Source organism: Adiantum capillus-veneris, chromosome 5 (assembly GCF_014529385.1).
Source record: "Adiantum capillus-veneris isolate H3 chromosome 5, ASM1452938v2, whole genome shotgun sequence".
Taxonomy (NCBI): Eukaryota; Viridiplantae; Streptophyta; class Polypodiopsida; order Polypodiales; family Pteridaceae; genus Adiantum; species Adiantum capillus-veneris.
In genome coordinates this window covers 37,183,529-37,199,819 of record NC_140935.1, presented here as the reverse complement: position 1 = coordinate 37,199,819, position 16,291 = coordinate 37,183,529, and the positions used below count along the sequence as shown (strand labels likewise).

The 16,291-nt window shown below is 42.4% G+C and overlaps 1 protein-coding gene and 1 pseudogene across 1 annotated transcript in view; both read right to left on the bottom strand.

The window, feature by feature from the left end:
- Window positions 1-16,291, bottom strand: part of LOC147457155 (uncharacterized) — a 150,896-nt gene that overhangs the window by 70,559 nt on the left and 64,046 nt on the right. The gene's annotated exons all lie outside the window — the stretch shown is intronic.
- Window positions 4,748-5,641, bottom strand: LOC147457156 (uncharacterized; annotated as a pseudogene).

Below are 16,291 nucleotides of genomic sequence, written 5' to 3'. Positions count from 1 at the left end.
ATTTAGGTAGCACAACAACAAACTACAGATTCACGCTTTTTGAACTTATATCCAATGCAGATTCGCCGATTTAGGCAGCACGTCTTATTGGTGTAGATTCGCCGATTTAGGCAATACCAATCACAAAATCATGCTGCAGTGGCTGGCCACCACTATCACTGGTGTGATTTTGTTACCCGGGTATAGAAATGAAAGATATTTTGGATTTGGATTTGGATTTGGAATTGATATATGATGATTTTCTGTCGTGACAGTCTCTATCGAAGTGAACTTGAGATTGATGAGAATTGATTTATACAACGATGATTGTGACCAATGATATCCTGATTCATCAGGGTATGACATATACTGCTTATTCTAGTGGTATGGGACACTAGAATAGGTAGTATGTGGATGATGGCAGGCATAACCAATGTGCCTAATTTTATGGACTTTTTTTATTTTTACTATTTGATATAAAAGATTTCTAATCATTGTTTTTGCCAAGTATTGTTTGCAGATTTTTATCTTCGCAACTGAGGACAGTTGCTTTCCAACGGAGAGGTATGTTATGGAATTGATATTTATCCATTTACTGCAGTTGACAGGTGGCAAAAGCATTAGCAGATAATAGATTATGCAGAAGGATATTATATTTTATGTATATTTGATTATTCAAGTGCTCTTTATGAGCTTTGGCCATTTATGACCGGCCGGCCAATCTGTACTCACTTTGACCATTCAAGAATCTATAAATTAAATACGTGCAAGAGGGAAATGGCCACTCGATCTTGCACGGGGGGGGGATTGCACCCAGTTCTCGTGTCTGTTCTTCTCTCTTCTTCTCTTATCTCTCGCCATGCCGGCGTAGCACTCCACTTTAGGAGGTGCGCCTGTAGGCTTCTTTTCTCTCTCTACCGCTCTATGTCTCTCTATCTATTCGAGTACGGCGTTGCATACGCACTATGGGTTTGTGCCAGATATGCCGATTTGTGCTTTCATGGATTGCAACATGTTATTTACGTATTTTGCACGGCAACCACGCCTTCCGTTCGTAGCAGATATTGAGGGTTGAGAGAGAGAGAGAGAGAGAGAGAGAGAGAGAGAGAGAGAGAGAGAGAGAGAGAGAGAGAGAGAGAGAAAGGTGCTTTGTTTTTTTTAATATCCTTGTTTTATTTAGAAACCAGCATATATAGCTTGGTGTGCCTAGAATACAACAAACAACTCCACAATTATAAGGGTATATATAGCTCATGAGGGCAAAAAGATCCTCTTAGGATGATCGATGTGTTGTGGCACTTGAATGCATGGGACCTCCAATCATTAGTGCTTTACACCTAGATGTTGCCATGGATATCCGTCTTTGATGCTTACTCAGACATCCACACTATGTAGATGTAGGCCACTCGTCTATCATACGAGCATGCATTGAACATTGGATCACGGTCCAAGAGGGCTAGCGGGTCAAGTAGAGGCAGCAGTGATCACCAAGATGGTCGATTTATCTTTCTCATGATCAAGTTTTGAATCACTAACTACATTTTATGCCAGGAAATTTGTATAACATGACACTCTATTTTGATATGATGTTTGTCACTTTGTTCAGCTCCTGTGCTGCTTTTGCATTTCTAAATATGTTGTATTTTAAATCCATTGATCTTTGCTCATTAACATATCTTGATCCATGTTGTTTGCCATTGTGTCTGTGGCTATGTCTATGATAAATGCATATGGATACATGCATATGTGTGTGTGTGCATGCGTGCTCGTACGTAAGTGTGTTCATGTGTGTGTCTTTATATATATATATAAAGAGAGAGAGAGAGAGAGAGAGAGAGAGAGAGAGAGAGAGAGAGAGAGAGAGAGAGAGAGAGAGAGAGAGAGAGAGAGAGAGAGAGAGACAGAGAAGTGCAAAGAAGAGAAGAGAAGAAAGAGTAAGAGAAGTGAACATAAGAGAAGAGAAGAAAGAATAATTTTTTTACCTTCATATCCTAAGAGTCTCACAAAAAAGCATGAAAGGGTGGCCATTCCACTTGGTATCATCCGATTCGCCAGCAAAAGCATAGATGGTAGCGCCAAATTAAAAGCACGGTCACAAACACCACTGCCACTTCAGGCAACAAAATCATAGTGACGTATAAAGGCAGCAGCTTCTCACCAGCTCGAATATGTTTCTACTGGCCATCTCTTTCTCCTTCTGATGCCGTTGCTGTTGCTCGTCTATCTTCAGGCGCTCCACCTTTCTAGTTCTACATAAACTTACTCAATCACTCTACAACAATTTTGAAGACCAGGAGAATGCTTCTTCTTATCAGGAGAGCATCTCTACCTACATTGACTCCGTTTTGTGTAGCTTTATGTCAATCAATCCAAACGACTCAACATGAATTGTAAATATTTTTCTTGTGTAACAAAGCTGGCTTTGTCAGTTGAAAGCTTGTTGACTAGCTAAAACCACAAAAAAGGAAATCTTACAGATTTTAGATGAAGCACTGTTGGTCGAAGATGTGCATTCAGACTGTGTCCAAACTGCACATTGACTGATAGAGCTAGTTGGAGGACGAAGACCTTCACACAAGCATCTTCATAGGTCATGATTGGTTACCCTCTTAAAATGCCTCAATAAATAAATTTGTTCTAAATCGAATAATTTAGATGATTCTAATGTTTTGCTAACTGGCCACTTAAGGCAACCTCCACCTACTAGTTTCTTGTCTGAGTCTCCTACATCCAACTCTTTCAAAGCTACTAGCTTTCAAGACAATTTTCATTATAGCAAAGTCTTCGGCAACACAGCTCATGCAGTGGTAACTTTCGAAGGAGCTACTGAAGTGCTCGCTAAGCAGAACCTTGCTACTGAGATGGTTAAGATGGTCTTTAAAAACCATGTCAAAATCCTCTAAAGAAGAATCTTTGTTGCATGACCGTGTAGGAGCTAAGGCAGTGAAACTCACAGCATTGGAAGCTCTTGCTTCTACACCATCAAAATTCTTAGCACTTGAAGGGTTTGAAAGTGCACTTATTGGGGATTTCCATACGTGGGATAGATTAACAACACAAAACATGACAACTATTGTAGTAGTTGGTAGTATGTTAGAGAAGTTGCCTATTTTAGAGAATATGTATCCAGAGAACCGAACGCCAACCTTGAATGCAGAATCTCTGACAAGAACACCAAGCAAAAGAGATATCTTCTTAAAACCTCATGATTTTGTTATTATGGACCCTTGTATTTAGCAGAGTGCAACAAACCTGGTGTGAGTGATAGAGTATTAGATGCAGCCACAACAACGAAAGAAGCTGCAATAGCTCTGTGTGACAAAATGCTATATTGGCGCAGTCCTGTGGGCTTGTGAGTGACCGGGTACACCAGTGTAGCACTCAAGAGACATGATCACCAGTTGTATTGGCTGCAACCACATCAACGCACAATTGTTGACAAGAAGAAGCAGCGACTGTTGCAATCTTCAGCACTGCAAGCAATCGATCGCAAGGGTAAATGTCAACTATGTTTAAAGAAATCATACCACAAGCCCTTCTCCATCTATAATTGGCATTGCCTAGTGCCTACTCATATATTGTATTCAAAGTACTTATAGAGATTATAGCAAGGCCGGCCAGGTGATTTTAGCAAAGAGAAATTTTGCTGAAGAGCGAGTGAAGCCAGCAACAACAACCCACCTACTAAAGGTGATGAATTTTTCACTTGGCGCAATTACAGTATCTAAAACACAAAGGTCCCTCCAACACTACAGGAGAGTCATAAAGTACCCCTCCAACACTGGAGGAGAAAACAAAGTATGCGGGGGAAGGGCACATTTGCTACGGTTTATGGAAATTGGGTGAGGAGCATTCCATGCACCTAATGCATCCCTTTGCATCTACTATCTATATAATTTGAAAATATTTTTACTTAAAACATCAAGTAAATCCTAATTTCAATCATGGTGCAACTTCATTGAGATTTTGTGGCAGCTTTAAGGAGACGTCGTACAAAGTCTCAAGATTAAGCAATGACACGATATTCAGGTACATACCAATACTTCGTATTTTGGATTCTTTTTGGCATACCTACCCTATGCATTCAAGCTGGAAATACAGGTGATCACTTCTCTCTTTTTGTTTCATGTCAGTTCTCCCTTTTCGTTTCTTCACTTGAAGCTCTCTCTTACTCTCTATCTCTCTGTCTCTCTCTCTCAAATACCCACATACATACGGAGGATTGTTAGAACAGACTCCAAAGGTAGTTCAGTTCTCTCTTTTGGTTTCTCGTCGATTCTCTCTTTTCCTTCTTCACTTGAAGCTCTCTCTTACTCCTCTTCTTCCATGGAATTTCTCTCTCTCTCTCTCTCTCTCTCTCTCTCTCTCTCTCTCATGCACACAAACACATCCAAGGCATGCCTGTATCCGTTGTCAGCTCGTCGCCTCCCTAGATTTCAAAACCCTTCGAAACCAATCAAGGCACACTAGTTAACATCATAAGATCAATCCCAAGAGATCAACTTGATCTATCTGACGAGTCTTGATGTCAAGGCTGTTAATCAAGAGATAAAGTTAGTGGTAGGCAATGCAATGAGTAAGACTGTGTGTGTGAGAGACAGAGAGAGAGAGAGAGAGAGAGAGAGAGAGAGAGAGAGAATGAAGATTGCTATGATCTTTTAAAAATTCCACTCTCGAGACTGAATGTGCACTTTGTAAAAAAAAAACGAGAGATAAAACACATAGCCTCTGTGTGTGTGCCCGTCTGAGAGAGAGAGAGAGAGAGAGCTTTGGTTTTCTTTGACGCCAAGAACCTTATTTTATTTAGAAACGACCGTAGGTAGGCGGCGGGTGCGCTTAGAGTAGTACAACGTCAAGCTGCTCCACAGTAGTTATAAGGGCGGCAAAGCTGCTGCTCTGCATAACAACTAGTGGTAGTAGCAGCATTGTACTTTGATGGATACATCCAATTATAATTAGGCCCAGGTGCCAATGCCCTGGTAGCACACCCCGTCGGTGAAACCGGGCACAGGGCTGGCGATAAGCCACTTGTTGGGCACGCCTGCGGAAGTGTAGAAGGTGATGGAGAGGCCGGTGGAGGTGCCGCTGCACTTGAATGCCTGGGCCCCGGCTCAATGCTGCCTTGCACCTGAACGTTGCCGTGGATGTCGGTCTCAGGTGCTTGCCCGGATGTCGACACGTTGGTGACGGTGCCCACGAAGTGGCGACCCACCTCCGGCACCAGGATGTCGAAGGTCTCCGTCTTGGTGGTGGAGTTGTAGAAGACTTTGCCGTGTATTTCGTACTCTTGAAGGGATGCGGCAGTCCTCTCGAGTCACAGCTCCTCCAGCTCCGCCAGCTGATCCTCGCTGTACTTCAGCCGCTGCGCCATCTTGATGCTTAACGCAAAAACAAAGGAGAAGGAGAGGCAGGTGATGATGATGATCAGAAGGAGCTGGCTGGGCCTCCTATTTATAGCGAGCTGGCGCCGCGGCCCTCAGCAGGAGCCGCAGCAGCTACTGCAGGTCGTACTCGACGCATAAGAGTAGGAATATTAATAATATGTAAGCGAATCGATGCCCGGTCCGGTCACAGCAACAACGTCGCATGCACAGCTAGTAGCTGTATTACAAGGCCTGCAGGGCTCGATGCTGCCGCGTGCGGGAATAAGAATATTGCGCATGGCTTAGTATTATGTCATAAAGCAGGAAAGCAGGATGGCTTACTATTATGTCATAAAGCAGGATGGCCGGGCCCCTGGAATCGATTCCCGATTACCCAAATAATATAGCGACGCTTCACCTTCACAGTGCCATGCGATTCACACGGCTCCGGCTATACGGGATTGGAGTGCCTTAATATTAGGCATTTAATTTTTTCTCATCAAGAAAGTATATTTCACATGTAGGGTTTTGTTCTTATGCATATTTTTCACATGTAGGGTTAAATTTAAAGGGAGTTGCAAGCCTCCACCCAATCATCCCGAACTTTGGAGCTTTGGAGCGTTCTTCCAACTAGCCCCTCCAACTTTTCACATACTTTCTAATTATAAGTAAGCCACGTTTCCGAGCCAATAACTCTAAGACCTTCAGCAAACTTAGATTGATTTCCAAGTTCTAAAGAAAGGAGCATCGCTCTTTGTTGCCCAACAATGGTCAAAATCCGTGACAAGGGTTTGCGACCGGGGATTTTCTCGATGTCCAGCTTACCTACAATTCTTGGGCCGCAACAATTGCGAGAGCCTTATGCTTTTCAAAAAAAGTTCACGTTAACCAAAGTTGCATTTAGTCTAGTCAACACTCATGACTGGCCCACCGAATGAGTAAAGCTCCTCGTGTGCTAGCTTAACAACAACCCTTTGCAACTTAACAAAGTTTCTCGAATGTGCCTATAAGTTGGTTGACTCCTCTTACCACCACTGGAGGCATTACGACCACGTTCTTGGCAGCCTTGCCACCACATATCCCACCAGCTAGTAGAAACGTCAACCTTAAAAGCTTAAGACGTTGTCGAGAAGTTTGTAGAGTAGCCGGGAACGCACGGAGCCTCTAGCTGTGAGATAGGGGTATATGCCTCTCAAACTTCTTCAACTTATTTTGAAGGCAATAGACTTCTTCCTTTATAATGTTATCCCATCCTTCCACCATCATTCCAAATTTCTACGTTATTTCTCGATTAGAAGCTCTATATTTCTCAGTCTCTTTCCTCAAGTGATCTTCTCTATGATTCTTGATTCTTGAATCTATACTCTTGCCCATCTAATCCTAGCACATCCATTGTCTCATCATAACCTATAAGTCTTCCGGTTCCTCTTCTCTTGTTATTCATGCTTGCCAATGGTACCTCGCAAGAGACTTACTATCTTTATTCGAGGAGGCTTTATTTTGAGAATTTCAAGCTTTGCAAGGGGAAAAACAGGCGCCTACATGCCTCATCTACAAAGGTAAGAAGGAGAGAAACTTTGATAGATGAGAGGAGTTTGTCACCCGCAAGCATACAAGAATATTCAATTAAAGATTTTGTGTATAGAAAAAGACTTTTTATCACTCATAACAATTCCTTCCCCTTCTCAAATTGCTTGCCTTGGGACGGAAATCCTTGTGGAGTTGCTTTCATAGTTGCCCAAGTAAGGATCGTTCATGATGTTGTCATCAATGTTAATTTAGACATGGAGTTGAATTATGGGAGCAATGCCATGGACATGTATAGAAAACATATATGCTAATATATTAGAAGCAATGGGTGTGTTTCACTGTCTACCTCATTCGGATGTGCTTACCCACTATTGATTGTACTCAAGGAAGTCACATTGGGATGTGGACACCTATAAAAAAAAACACTCCCAATATTGTTTAAAGAGCCACGATTTGTGTATTCATCACCAAGATTAGATCCTACTATATTGTCTATTGTAACATTACCACTCTACATTTGCACTACTCTACAGTCCAACTCTCGCAATAAACTTACCTCAAGCTAGCAATTTTTTTTAGCTTGATCTAGTCTCATTGTTATCATCTAGGAAGTTGCTCGCATCCTATTGGTGTGAATGATAGAGTTAGCAGGCCTTTTTCTTTCCATGGAAAAATTAATAACGTTTTCTAGAGGACTTACCAACATGGCTTTGGATGATGGAAATGGATGTTGTCATGTACATATAATAGTGTGCTTTTGGTGGTGGTTGTCCTCTACCTACCTTATCACGGAATTAGGACCCTCAATATGATGCAATATGGGTTCTTCGTGCTTTAGGGAATAATTATTTAGTTTCTAGAGTGTGAATATTACAAGTGGAAGGTGTTGGTATGTTCATCACACTCATAAATTTTGGTAGCACTCCTAGCTTTTCAGCTAGCTCCATAGAGATGAAATTGTGGGTGGAACCATTATCAAAGAGAAAAAGAGCAACTTCCCACCCTTTTATGACCTGATCGTCTCTTGTACATTTACGTGGTACAATACGTCAATCTTTAGAAAATCCCCCACAAATCCCTTTGAGCTCTTGGATTTCATAGCTTTCTTTATGGTCCATGATGAATCCTTCCCTTTTTTAGAAGGAGATTTTGTACTCCAAACTTATTCTTTAGAATTTTATGGAGGCTAAAATGAATAAATTTTCTCTTTGCTTTGCATGCTAGCTCTCTTATCATTTTCACTCTTGAATGAATATCCACTTTATAAAAAGAACCAAAGATACACCCAAAAGATTGTGTGTGTGTGTGTGTGTGTGTGCGAGAGAGAGAGAGAGAGAGAGAGAGAGAGAGAGAGAGAGAGAGAGAGAGAGAGAGAGAGAGAGGCATGTATGGACTATTTAGCAAGAGGAATTGGTGACATCCAGGTTGTATTTTAGCTCTAATATACATAAGGTTTCATGCTTATGGGCTGGAATTAAGCAGCTTGTCATCAAGGATAGAAAGATAAATTTGATGTTAAGCAACCCACAAGTCTTTATAACAATATATTTGAAGGGCCTCCAAATGTTTTAGCTTTAATTGGCAAACATGTTGTATTTTTTTCACATTGAATATAGTGACTGTACTAGGCTTTCAAACAAATCATTGAATTTAAGTTGTTGCTTCCATGTAAGGACCACCACAACATCTAGGTAATGGACCACTTGAATTTGAATCTAGCAATTATCTCTTCCCTTTTTAGCTTGTGCCATTTGATGGAGATGATGTTTGTATCATTATAATCCATGAATTGAGCTTCAATTCTAAATGTTGTAGTCAAATCAAACGCCCAAAATTTGTATTGATGGATCACTTACCATTACCCAAAAATGGCAAGTGTTTAAGTAATTCATAAGCCAATTTGTGCATCAGCAACAAACAATTGGGGTAGAGACATGAATTTTGGGACGTGGTCTAGTTGGAGACCAAAGCAGTAGGCCGTGACCATGTAGAGTACTAATCTCAACTAATAGATGATATTGAGGGTTGAGAGAGAGAGAGAGAGAGAGGTGCTTTGTTTTTTTAAATATCCTTGTTTTATTTAGAAACCAGCATATATAGCTTGGTGTGCCTAGAATACAACAAACTGCTCCACAATTATAAGGGTATATATAGCTCATGAGGGCAACAAGATCCTCTTAGGACGATTGATGTGTTGTGGCACTTGAATGCATGGGAGCTCCAATCATTATTGCTTTACACCTAGATGTTTCCATTGTTACCATATACATGTGGTAGTGATGTGTGTGAACACACTAGGACCGCCGGGGCATTTTTTCCCTCTTTAGGAGGTTTTTTCCCCCGTGCATTGTATATACGCCCATCACTCTAGGGCTATCTATCTTTCCATTGCACACTAAGTAACACACTCTCTATTGTGTGCCTTGAGCTTCCTTCGTCTTCTCCAAGCTGTGTGTGTTTCTCTGCAACCCTAATTCCAACAATTGGTATCAGAGCAGGTCACGTCCTCCCGAGCTTAGTCGCCAGCTGCTCCAGCACACGCCTGCTCACTTTCTCCGATTTCAGTGAGCTTTGGCGAGCGTTCGCAGGTCGACAAATATTTCGGGTAAGCCCGAAGAGCTTGGTCTGCTCAGAATTTTGATTTGGGCTCATTTCGGCCTCCGTTTCCACTACGGGCAGTACTGCACAGGCTATTTCGTCATTTTGTGCAGATTTTCTGTCAGTGCCGTTTTCTGCATAACAGGTGCCTTACAGTATTCTACGGTTTGTGCTATATAGCACAAGTTGTTCCCACTCCATTTCTCCTATTTTCGGGCAGTTTTCACATCAGGTGCAGCATTTACCATGGCTGACAACAACAACACAGATGTGTTCAAGATGTTTGCTGCTGAGGACAGGTTGGATGGGGACAACTACCCTATGTGGGCTTATATGATGCAACATGTTCTTGTGTCAAAAGGTGTCTGGAACATTGTGCAGGGCATTGATGTACGTCCTGGTTCTGAAGATGTAGGCGATATTGAGGATGTTACAGGTCTTCCTGCAAGGATTGCAGCTGTTAGAGTTGTTTTGCCTATGGCAGAACAAGCTCGTTGGGATGTTAAGGATGCGCAGGCTCATGCATTGATTGCGTTGTCTGTGAAGCGCACTATTATTCCTCACATCCGTTCAGCAAAATCTGCAAAACAGGCTTGGGATATTCTAGCAGGTCTTTATGCAAGCCGCAATGAGGCTAAAATTGCTTTGCTGCGTAAAGAGCTAGAGTCAAAGATTATGCATGAGGAAGATGATATGGACACTTTCCTTGCTAGTGTCAAGGATATCAATGAGCAACTCATTTCTGCAGGTGAAGTCATTTCGGACAGTTCCCTTGTGCAGACTGTTCTTGATGCCTTACCAGATTCCTACCAGACTTTTGCTAGTACTTGGAGACTGATGACCCAAGGAAATCCTGAAGTTGTCAAGTTTGATGCATTATGCACATTGTTGTTGCAAGAGTCACTTTCTAGAAAAAATAGGACTAGGCAGCGTGCAGTTGAACAGGCTTTTATTGCTTCTCAAAGAAAGGGTGGTAACAGTAATGCAGCCACTTCTTATGGTTCTGCTGCGAGTGGCAAAAATTCTGTTCCTAATGCTTCTGCTGGCAGCACTTCGTCTGGAAATTCTGGTGATAAGGGCAAAAAGAAGATGTGTTGCCATTATTGTAAAGCCAATGATCACTTGATCAAGTCGTGTCCTAAGTTGAAGGCCAAAGAGGCTAAGAAGAAAGAGGGTGGTTCCACTGCAAATGCTGGTTCCACTACAAATGCAGCCATTGTTGAGTCTTCTGTGAAAGGAGATTGTGATGCTGATGTTGATGCAGAATGGGCTTTTAGCGCAGAGTGCACTTACAATCCTGTTGTCCATGATGCATGCCTGTCAGTTGTTGTAGATTCACATGTGTGGTATTTCGACAGTGGTGCTACAAAGCACATTACCTCACATCGTGAATTGTTTACCTCTCTCGAGTCTGTCCCTCATGGGAATTCAGTCACTTGTGCCAACAATGCCTCTTATCCAGTTCAGGGAGTTGGAAAGATTGTTCTCACTGCTGCTAATGGCAGTTCCTTCACACTTGTTGATGCACTTTATGTACCTGGGATCAAGAAGAATCTCTTGTCTGTATCCGCACTTGCTAGACTTGGACTTGTAGTCAAATTTGTGGATGACAGATGTACAGTTCATGATCTCAGTTTTGGTGATGAAATTGTTGCATCTGGGCTTTTGTGCCGTGGGCTGTATAAGCTCACTTTGTATGACAAGTGTGGACAAAATTTTGCAAATGCTGTTGCAGATTTAAGGGCTATTTCAGATGCAAAACTTTGGCATGCACGTTTTGGTCATCTGAATTTTGCCAGTTTGCTGCGTTTGCAGAAATCTGATATGGTTGCTTCTTTGCCGCCTCTTGAAGCACCTGTCAAACATGTTTGTGAAGGCTGTATTCTGGGTAAAATGCAGCGTTCTAAGTTTCCAAAGGATGGTTCAGTTAGGGCCACATGCAGGTTGCAGCTTGTGCATAGTGATGTTTGTGGGCCCATGCAAACTCCGTCCTTGGGCAATTACCTGTACTTCGTGACTTTCATTGATGATTACTCCAGGCATGCATGGGTATTTCCGCTTAAAGCGAAGTCCGAAGTTTTTATGTGCTTCAAACAATTTCTGGCTATGGCTGAAAATGTCTCAAAATGTACTATGGGCACCCTCTGTTCCGATCGAGGGGGGGAGTATATGTCTCATGAGTTTAATGCATTTCTGGCTAGTCGTGGGATAAAACACCAATGTACAGTGCCTTATACACCTCAGCAAAATGGTGTTGCTGAGAGGAAAAACAGGTCACTAACGGAAATGGCACGATGTATGGTCAAAAGTCAAGCTTTGCCGCATTCTTTTTGGCTTGAGGCCATCATGTATGCCACTTATGTACTTAACAGGTGTCCTACGAAAGCTTTGCAGTCTATTACTCCATATGAAGCATGGCATGATAGAAAGCCTTCTATTGAGCACATGCGTGTTTTTGGTTGTTTGGCATATGCTTTGGTGCCACAAGTGCAGCGCAGAAAATTGGATGATATGGCTGTCAAATGTATTTTTGTTGGTTATAGTGCTGAAAGCAAAGGTTACAGGTTGTATCATCCGCAAACAAAACGTATTCTGGTTTCACGGGATGTAGTGTTTGTGGAAGATTCTGTTCAGCCCTTGCTGTCATGTACTAGAGACAGTAATGTAAGCTCACAAGACATTTATGACACTTTGTTGCCTCTTTTCAGTGGTGGAAATACGAATGTAAGTTCCAATGAGGCAAATGTACAGCCTATGGGGGTTTCTAAAAATGTTTTAGAACAGCCTATCACTGATGCAGATGTACATGATGTACTTGATGAGGAAAGGGTTGAAAATGAGCAGGCTAGAGGTATGCCAAAATGGATGGTACACACTTTGCGTGACAGTAAATTGGATGCACCTTTATCTAGTCGTACTCGTTCAGGCTCTCGCCATGCATCTTATGCATCAGATTGTTATGCTTTGGCTGTGTCTAGTTTACATGATGTTGAGGAGCCTCTGTCTTTTGATGAAGCACAGAATTCAGAAAATTGGATTGCTGCCATGAAATCAGAATATGATGCACTTATAGAGAATGACACATGGACTTTATGTGATTTGCCTCCTGGCAAAAAAGCCATTGGTACGAAGTTGGTTTACAAGTTGAAACGCAAGCCGGATGGTGAGATCGATCGCCATAAGGCTCGACTTGTTGCAAAGGGTTATGCACAACAAAAAGGCATAGATTATGAAGAGACTTTTGCTCCCACTTGTCGTATGACTACTGTGCATTTTCTATGTGCATTGGCAGATCATTTTGGTTGGGATGTACATCAATCAGACATTGTTACTGGTTTCTTGAATGGTGACATATTTGAGGAAGTTTATGTAACGCAGCCTCGCGGTTTTGTCATAAAAGGACAAGAGGACAAAGTGTGCAAATGTAAGAAGGCTTTGTATGGGTTGAAGCAATCTCCTCGTGCTTGGTATGAGAAAGCTGACACTCATTTGGTTAAACGAGGCTTTCGTAACAGTCCAACAGAAAGCACATTGTATGTAAAGCGTGAGGATGATGTATTTCTCATTGTGGTTCTTTATGTTGATGATTTGCTGATCACTGGACCAAATGAGAGACATATTGCTGAATTTAAGGCTGATTTGAATGCTACTTTCAAGATGAAAGATTTGGGGCTGTTGCATCATTACTTGGGTATACAGTTTAAGCAGTGTGATGGTGGTATTGCCTTGTGTCAGAAAAGTTACATAGAGACATTGCTATGTAAGTTTGGACTTGAGGATTGCAAACCTATTGCCACTCCCATGGAAACAGGTTTGAAGTTGAGTCTACATGATGCTGGCGATCCTGGTGATGTCACTCTTTACCAAACTGTTGTTGGCTGCCTCATTTATGTATGCAACACGAGGCCAGATATTCAGTTTGCAGTCTCGCAGGTCAGCAGATTTATGCATAGCCCAGGGTCTAAGCATTGGCAAGCTGTCAAGAGGATTTTCCGCTACCTTAGTGGCACTTTACATCTTGGCTTGTTTTATCCCAAGGGGGGATCATTGCCGCCAGACTTACATGCTTTTTCGGACTTAGATTGGGCTGGTTGTTTTGACACGCGAGTGTCCACAAGTGGTTTTTGTTTCATGCTTGGCAGTTCATGTATATCATGGTTGAGCAAGAAACAACCTACTGTGGCCACTTCGAGTTGTGAGGCTGAGTACAGGGCAGTCTTCACAGCTACGGTTGAGTGTGTATGGCTCAGACGCCTTATGGCTGACTTGGGTGTTGGATAGGACACTACCAACACTATCTACACTGACAGTCAGAGCGCATTGGCAGTTGCGAGGAACCCAGTTTTTCATGCTCGCACAAAGCACATTGAGGTGCATTACCACTATGTCAGGGAGAGGCTCTCAGCAGGAGAGATCAGCTTGGCTTATGTGCCAACACAGGACAACCTTGCAGATCTTTTCACAAAGGCATTGTCTCGTGAGAAGCTTGAAGCTTTCCGCAAAGCTTTGGGCTTACTCCCCTTTGTGGACTGATCCTGTCCTCAAGGCATGGCACTTCCCTTTACTCATGTGCCAGCTCTCGTTCACCGCATCACTCCAGGGGGGATTTGTTACCATATACATGTGGTAGCGATGTGTGTGAACACACTAGGACCGCCGGGGCATTTTTTCCCTCTTTAGGAGGTTTTTTCCCCCGTGCATTGTATATACGCCCATCACTCTAGGGCTATCTATCTTTCCATTGCACACTAAGTAACACACTCTCTATTGTGTGCCTTGAGCTTCCTTCGTCTTCTCCAAGCTGTGTGTGTTTCTCTGCAACCCTAATTCCAACAGCCATTTATATCCGTCTTTGATGCTTACTCAGACATCCACACTATGTAGATGTACGCCACTCGTCTGTCATACGAGCATGCATTGAACATTGGATCACGGTCCAAGAGGGCTAGAGGGTCAAATAGAGGCAGCAGTGATCACCAAGATGGTGGATTCATCTTTCTCATGATCAAGTTTTGAATCACTACCTACATTTTATGCCATGACATTTGTATAACATGACACTCTATTTTGATATGATGTTTGTCACTTTGTTCAGTGCCTGTTCTGCTTTTGCATTTCTAAATATGTTGTATTTTAAATCCATTGATCTTTGCTCATTAACATACCTTGATCCATGTTGTTTGTCATTGTGTTTGTGGCTATGTCTATGATAAACGCATATCGATACATGCATATGTGTGTGTGTGTGCATGCGTGATAAGTGTGTTCATGTGTGTGTCTTTATATATATATATATATATATATATATAAAGAGAGAGAGAGAGAGAGACAGAGACAGAGAAGTTCAAAGAAGAGAAGAGAAGAAAGAGTAAGAGAAGTGAACATAAGAGAAGAGAAGAAAGAATAAAATTTTTACCTTGATATCCTAAGAGTCTCACAAAAAAGCACGCAAGGGTGGCCATGCCACTTGGCATCATCCGATTGGCCAGCAAAAGCATAGATGGTACCGCCAAATTAAAAGCACATTCACAAACACCACTGCCACACCAGGCAACAAAATCATAGTGACGTATAAACGTAGCAGCTTCGCACAAGCTCACATCTGTTTCTACTGGTCATCTTTTTCTCCTTCGGATGCTGTTGATGTTGCTCGTCTCTCTCAAGGCGCTCCACCTTTCTGGTTCTACATAAACTTACTGAATCGCTCTACAACAATTTTGAAGACCAGGAGAATGCTTCTTCTTATCAGGAGAGCATCTCTACCTACATTGACTTGATTCTGTGTAGCTTTATGTCAATCAATCCAATTGACTCAACTTGAATTGTAAATATTTTTCCTCTGCAACAAAGCTGACTTTGCCGGTTGAAATCCTGTTGACTAGCTAAAACGACAACAAAACAAATCTTACAGATTTCAGATCAAGCAGTGCTGGTCAAAGATGTGCATTCAGACTGGGTCTAAACTGCACATTGACTGATAGAGCTAGTTGGAGGACAAAGACCTTCACACAAGCATATTCATAGGTCGTGATTGGTTACCCTCTTAAAACGCCTCAATAAATAAATTTGTTCTAAATCGAATAATTTAGATGATTCTAATTTTTTGCTAACTGGCCACTTAAGGCAAGCTCCACCTACAAGTTTCTTGTTTGAGTCTCCTCCATCCAGCTCTTCTAAAGCTACTAGATTTCAGGACAATTTTCATTATAGCAAAGTCTTCGGCAACACAGCTCATGCAGTGGTAACTTTCGAAGGAGCTACTGAAGTGCTCGTTGAGCAGAACCTTGCTACTGAGATGGTTAAGCTGTTCTTTAAAAACCATGTCAAAATCCTCTAAAGAAGAAGCTGTTGGGGTATAAAGCCCAATGTGGTCGCCCAGGTAAGTGGGCGGGCCCGCCAGGTATGTACACATATTCTTTTGTGAAAACCTAATAAGAACTCACTATGCTCTACACATTACAGTAGAGCGAGTTCACCATATCGTCGTGCTCTTCTTCTCGCACTCTCTCTCGCGTCGCACTTCCGCTCGTACTCCTTCAACCGGTATCAGAGCTCAGATCGAGGCTCGGGGCAGCACTGCAGGAGGCTAGAGTCACCAGCTCAGATTGGAGTGAAATTCGACAGGCAAAGACATTTCATTCTAAGGTCATCTCGGTCACCGTCCGGCTTCGACAAAGTTCTGCGCAGGCCATTTTCGACTACGTGGTCTCAGCGGGTGCAGATCCGACTCTACAAATTTGGGGTTTTCGGCCTACGACTGCAGGTGCTGAGGATATCGACACTCCCAGAGTGTTGATTTGTGGCTGTCTACACATCGAAGG